General features: G+C 35.0%; 1 protein-coding gene across 4 annotated transcripts in view; it reads left to right on the plus strand.

Moving 5' to 3' along the window:
- GABRA3 (gamma-aminobutyric acid type A receptor subunit alpha3) overlaps positions 1-12633 on the plus strand; it is a 390132-nt gene that overhangs the window by 12494 nt on the left and 365005 nt on the right. Inside the window, exon 2 of one of the 4 annotated variants that reach the window (XM_027607297.1) lies at positions 10761-10850. The exons of the other annotated variants lie outside the window; for them this stretch is intronic. The gene's annotated coding sequence lies outside the window, so the exon portion shown is untranslated. The remainder of the gene's footprint in view (positions 1-10760; positions 10851-12633) is intronic. 4 annotated transcript variants of the gene reach the window in all.

The following is a 12633-nucleotide window of genomic DNA, read 5'->3' on the forward strand; positions in this document are numbered from 1 at the left end:
TCTTTGCTGGTTATCAGTCTGTTCAAATTTTCTACTTCCTTTTTTAAGTTTTGGTAGTTTATATTTCTAGGAATTTAACCATTTCTTCTAGGTTGTCCAATTTGTTGGCCTATAGCTTTTCATAATATTTTCTTAAGATTGTTTATTTCTGTGGTGGTGCTTATTATTTCTCCTCTGTCATTTGTGATTTTGTTTGAGTCCTTTCTCTTCTTTTATTAATAAGTCTGCCTAGAGGTTTGTCAGTTTTGTTGTTTTTCAAAGAACCAGCTCCTTGTTCCATTGATCTGTTCTATGTTTTTTTCTTTTCTTTTTTTTTTTCAGTTTCTAATCATTTTTTTCTGCTCCAATCTTTATCATTTCTTGCAGAGCTGGTTTAGTGGTCATGAAGTCCTTTGGTTTTTGTTTGTCTAGGAAACTCTTTATGTTTCCTTCTATTCTGAATGATAGCCTTGCTGGATGGGGTATTCTTGGCTGCAGCTTTTTCCCATTTAGCACTTTGAGTATACCATGTCACTCCCTTCTGTCTTGCAAAGTTTATTTTGAAAAATCTCCTGCTACTCTTATGGGTTTTCCCTTATAAGTTAATGACTTATTTTGTCTTGCTGCTTTTAAACTTTTTTCTTTATCACGATATTTGCAAATTTAATTACAATATATCTTGGTGTGGGTCTGCTTTTGTTGATTCTGTTGAGGGCCCTCTGTGCATCCTGGAATAGGATATCTGTTTCCTTCTCCAGATTAGGGAAGTTTTCAACTATTATTTCTTCAAATGAATTTTCTCCCCCTCCCCCTCCGATTCCCTCCCCTTCATTTTTCCCTTCCTTCTCCCAATGTCCTCCATGCTATTCCTTATGTTCCACAAATAAGTGAAACCATGTGATAATTGTCTTTCTCTGCTTGACTTGTCTCATTGAGCATCATCTTCTCCAGTCCCATCCACGTGGATGTAAAAGTTGGGTGTTCATCCTTTCTGATGGCTGAGTCATATTCCATTTGTAGATATGGACCACATCTTCTTTATCCATCTGTCTGTTGAAGAGCATCTCGGCTCTTTCCACAGTTTGGCTGTTGTGGACTTTGCTGCTATGAACACTGGTGTGCATATGGACTCTGAGAAACAAACTGAGGGTTTTAGAGGGGAGGGGAGTGGGGGGATGGGTTAGCCCCGTGATGGGTATTAAGGAGGGCACGTATTGCATGGAGCACTGGGTGTTACATGCAAACAGTCATGGAACACTACATCAAAAACTAATGATATACTGTATGATAACTGACATAACATAATAAAATAAAAAAAAATTTCTGCCCCCTTTCCTCTTTTTCTGGGACTCCTATAATATGAATATTATTATGTTTGATGGAGACACTGAGTTCCCTAAGTCTATTCTTGTTTTGCATAATTTTTTTCTCTTTTGTTCAGCTTGATTACTTTCCATTACTCTGTCTTCTAGGTTGCTAATTCATTCCTCTGCTTCTTGCATCCTACTGTTCATTTTATCAAGCATATTTCTCATTTCATTTTTTGTGCCCTTTATCTCTGCTATGTTATTCCTCATCTCTGTGTTAAGTGTCTCCCTCATGTCTTCTACTCTTTTCTCAAGTCCAGTGATTATCCTTATGATCATTGCTTTAAATTCTCTATCAGGCATGTTACTTCTATTTTTTGCTTAGATGTCTGGCTGTGGCCTTATCCTGTTCTTTCATTTGGGATAATTTTCTCTGTCTCCTCATTTTATCTGCCTCTCTGTGTCTGTTTCTCTGTGTTAAGAAAGTCAGCTGTGTCTTCTGCTCTTGAAAGTAGTGATTTTAAGAAGAAATCCTGGAGTGCCTTGTAATGCAGTGTCCCCTGTTCACCAGAACCTGGCACTTCAAGAGAGTCTCCTATGTGTATTGTTTATACCCTGTTCTTGTGTCTGTCACCCTACCTTTTAATGCAGTTGTCTGCATTCTCTCTGCCTGTTGTGGGCTGTATTTGTTCTCTGTGTTGTTAGTGAGATCCAGGTAGGCCAGTTCTGAAGCGGTGTGGCCACTAGGGAACTTGGGAGCAGGGGGGCAGTGTTAGCAAAATTTGTGCTGGGCCACTAGTCCTATGCTGGATCCCCTGAAGCAATGTGGCATCTGGAGGCTGTGTGCTGGGTTGGCCAGGTGTGTGAGGTTGGGTGTAGCACACTACAGTGGCTGAGGGCATGCAGTGTGGCCCATGGAGTTAGGTGTGGGTGAGCAACTGAGCACTGTGTGCTAAGGAGTGTTGGGCATGTGCTCCATGGCTCTGGGGGTGTGAGATGGCAGCTGGGGGCTTGGAGCTGGGTGCAGCGCCCTCAGTGACTGGGGATGCATGGCTAGGCACAGCACAGTGGATGTGTGCCCTGCCTGATGGCAGCTGTGCACTCAGTGGTTGGGCAGGGTGCCTGCATGTCTTTAACAAAATTTGCCCTGAACCCAGGGCTGAGTCTAGCAGGCTTGGAGTGGGCGAGTCCTCAGGAGAACTCATTCATTTGTGTAGTGCACTGCTAGCAGATTAGGTAGCAAGTGTCTATGCAGCCCCACTTTTGGGGAAGTGTCTCTGTGCTTATGCTGGTACTTGGGGGAGGAAATGGTACCTTCCAAACAGGAGACAGATCTGTTCATACTGATTTTGGAGCATGTTAGTGGGCTTCTTCAAAAACAAGGGACCTGGAAGGTACCATTTCCTCCCCCAAGTACCAGCATAAGCACAGAGACTTTTTTCATATAAAATAGAAATAAAATGCCATTTCTATTTTGGCTCATCTCTGCAGTCTGCTCTCTTTAAGGGCCACACCTCAGCTATCACTTGCCCTCTGGCCTTGCCCAGTGCTGTCAACTGGCTTTTAAAGCTCCAGGCTTCAAGTCCCACTGGTTATACAAACTAATGGAATTCAGCCCCTCTGATTTTTAAAGCCAAACGCTATGTGGATTAGTCTTCCCTGTGTAACCTCCCTGGTGCGAGGGCCCATTTCTCTGCCCTCTTCATGCCCAGCTCCCTCCCTCCTGTGGGCAGCCTCCTCTACCTTCCTGACTGTCCCAATCTTTCAGATGTAGCTTCTTCTCTATACTTAGTTGTGGAGTTTGTTCTGCCAGGCCTAGGATCACTCTCCAGTTTATTGACTTGGATGTGGATGATATCTACTTGTAAATGTGGGACAGGGTGAGCTCAGGGTCCTTCTACTCTGCCATCTTCACAAGCTCCCAATAGTGTTGTATTTTTCATTTCAAATTTCAATTGTTTATTTCTGGTATATAGGAAAGTTATTGACTTTTGTATATTAACTTTGTATTTTGCCTTGTCTGTCTTTATTTTAGCCATTCTAGTGAGTGTGTAGTGGTAGCTCATTGTAGTTTAATTTGCATATCTCTGTGATTAATGATACTGAACATCTTTTCATGTGCTTACTGGCCATCTGTACATCTTCTTTAGAGAAATGTTTGTTCAAATTGCTTACCCATTTTAAAGTTGAGATATTTGTATTTCTGTTATTAAGTTATAAATGTATATTACAATCCTTTAAAAGATAGGTATTTTGAAAAATATTTTCTCCCATTCTGTGATTTGTCTTTTCATTTTCTCTGTGGAGTTTGTATTATGACTTTTACCTTTTGTATTCTGAGAAGACTTTGCCTTAACTAAGTTCAAAATGGTCTTCTCATTTGTTTTCTTCTAGAATTTTATGGTTTCAGTTCTTTGATTTACATCTTTGATGCATGTCTAGGTGACTTTTGTCTCTTGGGCGAGGTAGTTCCAGGCCTATATATATTTTTTCATATGGATGCCCAATTTTTCCAGCATTATTTGTTGACAAGACTACCCTTTCCTCATTGAATTACCTTGGCACCTTTGTCCAAAATCAATTGACCATATATATGTGGATCTATTTCTGGACTGTCTTCTGTCTGTGTAATTTATGTGTATAACCTTGCAACATTACCATGCTGTATCAATTACTGTAGTTCAGTGATTCTCAACTGGGGCAATCTGCCTCCCTGGGGGGAGGGAACACTTGGCAATGTCTGGAGACATTTTTGATTGTCACTACTAGAGGTGAGTGCTACTGGCATCTAGTGGGTGGAGGCCAGACAGCCGCCACCAACAAAGTATTATCCAGATGAAAATGTTAATAGCATTGAGGTTGTGAAACTCTGCTATAGAATTATTATTATTTTTTTTAAAGATTTTTATTTATTTATTTGTCAGAGAGAGAGAGATTGTGCACAAGCAGGGGGGACAGCAGGCAGAGGGAGAAGCAGGCTCCCCACTGAGAAGGAGCCTGATGCAGGACTTGATCCCAGGACCCTGGGATCACTACCTAAGCCAAAGGCAGACATTTAACCAACTGAGCCACCCATGTGTCCCTCTGCTATAGAATTACAGTAAATCTTGAAATAAGGTATTATGGATCTTCCAGCTTTGTTTTTCATTAAAAAATATTTTGGCTGTTCTAGGTCCTTTGCATTTCCATATAAATTTTATAACCAACTAATCAGTTTTTCCAGCTGAAAGTTTTAATGGGACTGAAATAAATGTATACATTAATTTGGGGATAAATTGCATCTTAACAATCTTGAGTCTCCTGATATATGAACATGGTATAGTTTTGCATTATTTAGTTATTCTTTAAATGTTTTTATAGTTTTCGGTGTGTAAGTCTTGCATATATTTTGTTATATTCTAAGTAGTACACTTTTGATGCTATTATAAATAGCATTTAAAAATTTCTTTTGAATGTTTACTGTTATATACAGAAATATAATTAATTTTTATATTGACTTTGTATCCTATGACCTTACGAAACTCACTAATTCTAGTAGCTTTTTTTTTATTGTTTGGCTTTTCTATGTAGATGATAATGTTGTCTAAAAATACATTTTTATTTCCTCTTTTCTAATTCATATACTTCTCCTTGTTTTGTTTTGTTTTTGCTGTATTTGAACTGAATAGGGCATGTAATACAATGTTGAATAGAAGTGGTTAGAATAGATCTCCTTGTCTTGCTCCTGATCTTATTGGGGAAAGTATTCCATCTTTCACCACTAATATGAAATCAGCATTAAATTTTTCTTACATGTCATTTTATAAGTTTGAGGGAGTTGCCTTCTATCCAAAGTTTGCTGAGGGATTTTATCATGAATGTATATTGGATTTTTTCAAATGTTTTTTCTGTATCTATTGAAATGATCTTTTAAAAAAGTCTGTTGATGTGCTGAATCACAGTGGTTATTTTTCCAGTGTTGAACCACCTTTGCAGTCTCAAGATAAAACTCTACTTGGTTATGATGTATTGTCCTTGTTATGTATTTCTGGATTCCAGTTGCTAATATTTTGTTAAAGTTTTTTTTTTTTGTATGTTCATTAGAAATATTGACCTTTAATTTTCTTTTCTTAAATTTATTTGGTTATGGTATTTATTCTGGTCTCATAAAGTGAGTTGGGTAGTGTTTCTTTTCTTCTATTTTCTGAAAGAGTGTGTAGAATTGGTGCTGTTTCTTCCTTTTTTTATTTTTTATTTTATTTTTTAAACAATTATTTTTATTTTATTTATTTATTTGACAGAGAGAGAGCGAGAGAGGGAGCACAAGCAGGGGGAGTGGGAGAGGGAGAAGCACGGGGCTCGATCCCAGGACCCTGGGATCATGACCTGAGCTGAAGGCAGATGCTTAACGACTGAGCCACTCAGGCGCCCTGGTGCTGTTTCTTCCTTAAGCACTTGGTAGAAATTACTACTGAAGCCATCTGGGTTTTTTGGAGGTTTTTGTTTGGAACTTTCTTTATGATCAAGGTTTTAAACTATGAATTTAGTTGATTTAATACATAAAGTTCTATTCAGATTATCTATTTCTTCTTGAGAGTTGGCGATTTATGTCTTTCCAGAAATTTGTTCATCTCATCTACATTATCTCCATAAATTTGTTCATTAATGTTTCCTTGTTATCCTTGTAATGTTTGTAATATCTGTAGTGACATACTTGTCTTCATAACTGATAATGATAATTTTTATTTTCCTTCTTTTTCTCTATGTCAGTTTGTGTAGAAGTTTACTAATTTTATTGATCTTCAGTGATTTTTAAAATTGTTTTCCTGTTTTCTCTTTCATTGAATTCTTCTATCTTTATTGTTTCCTTTCTTCTGCTTCCTTTGGATTTAATTTGCTCTTCATTTTCAAGTTTCTTTTTTTAATCCCCTTTATCTATTTCACCTATCTCCCCCACCCTGCTCCAATCTACCTTCCCTATGGCAACCATCAATTTTTTCTCTGTATTTAAGAGTCTATTTGTTGTTGTTGTCTGTTTGTTTCTTTGTTCATTTGTTGTTTTTTAGATTCTACATATAAGTGAAATCATATGGTATTTGTCTTTCCCAGTCTGACTTATTTCACTTAGCATATTACTCTTTAGATCTATCTATGTTGTCGCAAATGCCACAGTCTCATTCTCTTCTATGGTTGAGTAATATACCATTGTGTATATATATATCACATCGTTTTTATTCATTTATCTATGGATGGACACTTGGGTTGCATCCATATCTTGGTTATTATAAATAATATTGCAATAAACCTAGAGGTGCATTTATCTTTTCAAATTAGTGTTTTTGTTTTTTTGAGGATAAATACACAGTAGTGAAAGTATTGGATCATATGGTATTTCTATTTTTAATTTTTTGAGGAACCTCCATACTGTTTTCCACAGTGGCTATGCCAATTTACATTCCCACCAACAGTGAACAAGGGTTCTTCTCTCTCTACATCTTCTCCAGCACTTGTTATTTCTTGTTTTTTTTATTTTAGCCATTCTGAGAGGTATAAGGGGATATTTCATCGTGGTTTTGATTTGCATTGCCCTGATGATGAGCGATGTTGAGCACCTTTTCATGTGTCTTTTGGCCATCTGTATGTTTTCTTTGGAAAAATATCTATTCATTCTCTGCCATTTTTAAAATCAGGTTGTTTGTTTTTGTTTTTGTTTTCTTTTGGTGTTGAGTTGCATAAGTTCTTTATATATTTTGGCTAGTAACTCCTTATCAGATATATTATTTACAAATATCTTCTTCCATTCAGTAGGTTGTCTTTTTGTTTTGTTGATGGTTTTCTTCACTGTGAAAAAGCCTTTTATTTTGTTGTAGTCTCAATAGCTTATTTTTGCTTTTGTTTCCCTTGGCTGAGGAGACCAATCTAGAAAAATGTTGCTAAGACTGATGTCAAAGAAATTACTGCCTATGTATTCTTCTAGGAATTTTATGGTTTCAGGTTTCACGTTTAGGTCTTTAATCTAATTTGAGTTTATTTTTGTGTATGGTATAATAAAGTGGTCCAGTTTTATTCTTTTGTATGTAGCTGTCCAGTTTTCCCAGCACCATTTACTAAAGAGACTGTCTTTTTCCCATTGTACATTCTTGCCTCCATTGTCATAGATTAATTGATCATGTAAGCATGGGTTCATTTCTACATTTTCAGGTTTATTAGATCTTGATTAGTTCTTAGATGTTTTTTAAATCTTAAATTTCTTAGGTAGTATCTTAGGTCATTGATTTGAGTTTTCTTTCTTGTCTAATAGAAGCATTTAATGCTGTAAATACTTTGATATGTACTTATTTAGCTGTGTTTGATAAATTTTGGTAAATGCCTTTTATTTTCATGTCCATTTCAATTATCCTTTTTCTATTACATTTTTTAATTGATGTCTGTAAGTTGGTCTATGTAGCAATTTTGAAGATTCTTATTCATTCTTACATTATTTTTTAATTTTTTATGGCTTTTCATATCTCCTGCATATATTAACAATGTTTCTTCCTTTTGAAATTCTTATATTGATGTATTATTTCCTTTCTAATTATTTTGGCTAGGACATAGAAAAGAATATTGCTTAGTGATAGGGATTCAGCAGTTCTAGTTTTGTTCCTGATTTGAGTGAGATTGTTTTAAAAATGTCTTCATTAAGTACAGCATTTGGTGTAGATTTTGGTAGATACTGTTCATCAAATAAAGAAAGTTTCCTTGTATCTCTAGTATGCTAAGATTTTTATCATGAATAAGAGGAGATTTTCATTGCATGCTTTTATTCATTTATTGAGCTTTTCATATACTTCTTTTAATATAATGTTAATATACATATTTTTAAATTACTGTAGGTAATTCAACCCCTTCTGGCCCTTCTTTTATTCAGAATTGTGAATTACTTTGATAGATTATTTAATATTGATCCATCCTTGTATTTCTTGGACAAATCTACTTGATTGTATACTATATGTGGTTGTATTTATTTATTTTCCCTTTAAAAATTTATCTGTGTTCATAAGTTGATTTTATTTATTTTCAATTTTGAAATCAACATTATACTAAGCTCACAAAATGGGTTATATAGCTTTTCATCTTGTCAGTTTCTGGAACAGTTTGCAGAAGGCAAGATTAACTTTCATGATAGTTTAATAGCACTGACTTGATTCTTGTGTGATCCCATTCCCTCTTTACTACAGGGTACATGGAGGGGGATTTAATGTTTAACCTCCTGGTTCAATTTTCTATTTCTTCCAATTTGCTATTTCTTCTATTATTTCCATAGGAATTTATCCATTTATTTTGTTTTTGAATGTAATGGCCTAAAGCTATTCATAATATTCTGTTATGATTTTTAAAATTTGTTTTGACTTTTATCAAAATTATATGGGGATTGAGTTTAAAGTCAAATATTTCTCCAAGGTTTGTTAAAAAGAACAACACTAGGGCACAAAAATAGACATGTAGATCAATAGAACAGAATAGAGAGCCCAGAAATAAACCCACAATTATATGGTCAATTAATCTCTGACAAAGGAGACAGGAATATGCAATGGGGAAAAGAAAGTCTTTTCAATAAATGGTGTTGGCAAAACTGGACAGCTACATGCAAAAGAATAAAACTGGACCACTTTCTAACAGCATATACAAAAATAAGCTCACAATGGATTAAAGACCTAAAAGTGAGACCTGAAATCATAAAAATCCTAGAAGACAACGCAGGCAGTAATTTCTTTGACATCAGTCTTAGCAACATTTTTCTAGATTGGTCTCCTCAGCCAAGGGAAACAAAAGCAAAAATAAGCTATTGAGACTACAACAAAATAAAAGGCTTTTTCACAGTGAAGAAAACCATCAGCAAAACAAAAAGACAACCTACTGAATGGAAGAAGATATTTGTAAATAATATATCTGATAAGGAGTTACTAGCCAAAATATAAAGAACTTATGCAACTCAACACCAAAAGAAAACAAAAACAAAAACAAACAACCTGATTTTAAAAATGGCAGAGAATGAATAGATATTTTTCCAAAGAAAACATACAGATGGCCAAAAGACACATGAAAAGGTGCTCAACATCGCTCATCATCAGGGCAATGCAAATCAAAACCATGATGAAATATCCCCTTATACCTCTCAGAATGGCTAAAATAAAAAAAACAAGAAATAACAAGTGCTGGAGAAGATGTAGAGAGAGAAGAACCCTTGTTCACTGTTGGTGGGAATGTAAATTGGCATAGCCACTGTGGAAAACAGTATGGAGGTTCCTCAAAAAATTAAAAATAGAAATACCATATGATCCAATACTTTCACTACTGTGTATTTATCCTCAAAAAAACAAAAACACTAATTTGAAAAGATAAATGCACCTCTAGGTTTATTGCAATATTATTTATAATAACCAAGATATGGATGCAACCCATGTGTCCATCAATAGATGAATTGATAGGGAAAATGTGTGTATGTATAAACACACAACAACACACACACACACACACACATTGAAGTATTAGGAAGCCATAAAAAAGGATGGGATTGTGCGTGCATGTGACACAACATGGGCAGAGCTAGAGTGTATTATGCTAAGTGAAATAAGCCAGACTGAGAAAGACAAATACAATGTGTGTCCACTCATTTAGAAAAAAAAAAAGCAGAATCAAAAGTATAAATACACAGAACAAACTGATGGTTGCCAGAGGGTAAGGGGGTTTGGGGGTTGTGTAACATGAGAGAAGGGGAGAGAGAGATACAGGTTTCCAGTTATGGGATGAGTAAGTCGTGGGAATAAAAGGCACAGCATAGGGAATATAGTCAATGATAATGTATAGCGATGTAATGTGACAGATGGTAGCTACACTTGTGGTGAACATAGCATAATGTCTAAATTTGTCAAATCACTAAGTTGTACACCTGAAACTAATGTAACATTGTGTGTCAACTATACTCAAAAAACCCCACCACAAACAATAAAGCAACATGCTCATTCCCAACATTTTATCAAAAAAGAAAAGAACAGTAGTTCCCTGCCCTCTTCCCAGAAACAACCAATTTCAACCCTTTCTGATAATTTTTAGGTATGTATAACCTATCCCTAAATGACATGTTTATATTGATCCTTCTTAATTTTAAATGTTTAGGCAATATTTTTTAAGTTCCCACTCTGGAAGATAAAGATTTTGGTACTTTAAAAACCCCTTACTTGGACAGTCTTCATACTCTGTTTAATTGCAGCATGATATTGATTTATAATTTTGTGTTGTGACTATGTTAATGCCATTCATAGCTGAGCCGGGTAATATATTGTATTCATTTTCTGTTGTCACTGTAACAAATTACCACAAATCTAGTGGCTTTATAACAATGCAAGTTTATCTTCTTATAGTTCTGGAGGTTTTCCAGGGCTAAAATCAAGGCAAAGTTGGTGTTCGTTTCTTGAGACGCTGGAGGAATATTCATTTCCTTGCCTTTTCTAGCATCTACAGGCTACCCACCTTCGTGGGTCTTCTGGTTCTTGGTTGGTTGTTCCTGCTGAAGAGTGGAACATTAAAAACTGATTGGAAATGGTGAGTGAATAGGTAGGTATATTATATGCTGAGGTTGTTTTGTTGAGAACTATGATGTCAATGTTTGTAGGTCCTTTTTTTGGACTAAAAGATTCAACAGAAATTAATATTCTAAGTATCTCCCTTGAAGGATACAGATCTAATTCCTTATATTCTGAGGGATAAATAGGGTTGAAGAAGTCTTGTAAACTTTTTTTTGGTCACATCTCCCTTTCTCTTTGTTGGTTTTTTAATTAAATTCTTTTACTGCCACTTTAGTGAGGTTTCAGTACAAAGCAGAAACAAATTCTTATGTTCAATTGACTATCTTTAACTGGGAAGGATTCAAGTTTTTAAAAATCTTGTAGTTTATAATTTCTTACATATTTCTTATAATTATTTTCTCTTGAAAGTCTGTAGGTGGTAAACTCTCAGAATGTATACAAGTACCTTTCTTTTCCCACCACTATTATAGTTTAAATTAGTATAAAATTTCATATATATATTTTAAATTATATATATACACACACACATACACCTGCCATTATCACTTTCTTGTGCTCATTTTTTCTACCTCTGGGACCACTATTAGGCTTTGTTTGGACCTTCTAAGTCTGTTCTCCAGGTCTCTTAACTCTTTTTTATTTTATCAATTTCTTTGTCTTTATGTCTCAGTGTTTCATTCTGAGTCTGGTTCTTAGAAACATCCTAAAATTGACTATTTCTTTAGCCATATCTAGTTCAGGATTTATGGTATCTTTTGAGCTTTTATTTCAGAGTCTATAGTCTTGATTTATAGGATTTTTTAAATATACACATTTTCTGATTTGCATGTCTTTTTTATTTTATAATCCCTTGTTCTTGCTTTTCATAACTTTATTCCTAGAGTGTTTTGAGAATATCAAACATTTGTTTTAAAGTCTTTCTTAAATTACTATATTTCCCTAGGACTTTAACCTCACATTTCTTGAATTTATTACTTTTTTAAGATTTTTTTTTGTAGGCTTGGAATTTTAATTTGTTGCAAGCTTACCTTAAATGAGAAAATTTAGTTATTCTATCTGTTATACTCATTCCTTTTGGGTCTGGCTGGATTATGATTTATTTGATCAGCTCCCCAGTTCAGAACAAGTTCTTATATTGTCAGTTTGGGATTTTTGTTCCATGAGGATACAAAAAGTCCAATTTTTCAGCCAGTGGATGATATGATACCAGTCTCAGTTGCATAGCTATTTCTGATACTTCCTATCACACTGGTCACACCTCAGTTTCCAATCTCAGCTATGTGTACATATCATAGAAATTTTTAAGTCATAATGCACAGGCGGGAAATTCTTATTTCCCTTTCTGGTTTTCTTCAGTAATCTAACTTTGCTACCATGAGACAATTCCCACAGATTTGAACTCCTGGCTGCCTCTTGGTGTTCCCTAATAGGTGAGTGACTTTAGGTGTCTCTATTGTTAGGTTTATTTTGTTTGTTTGTTTTTTCAGCTCCATGGACATATTTCTCTCTTTTTTCTATTCTTTTTAAAGCAATTGTGGTTGTGTTTTTATTTTTAAACTATGTTTTATGATTTAGTTATCATTACTATAAAGTATTTTATGTTTGGAGCTGAGGAGGAGATTTTTCCTATATGAACCTACATTGCTAGCTTGACATAATGATACCTTGGGATTTCTAGATGGATAATAATTTTCCTTTCGAATAATGACTACTTGCCATTTGAGGCCTTAGTTTTAAAGAGTTCTCCTTGATTAGTTTTCCATGCTTAATCTGTAATCATGGATTCTAACATTTATATA

This window comes from Zalophus californianus, chromosome X, assembly GCF_009762305.2.
Source record: "Zalophus californianus isolate mZalCal1 chromosome X, mZalCal1.pri.v2, whole genome shotgun sequence".
Lineage (NCBI taxonomy): Eukaryota > Metazoa > Chordata > Mammalia > Carnivora > Otariidae > Zalophus > Zalophus californianus.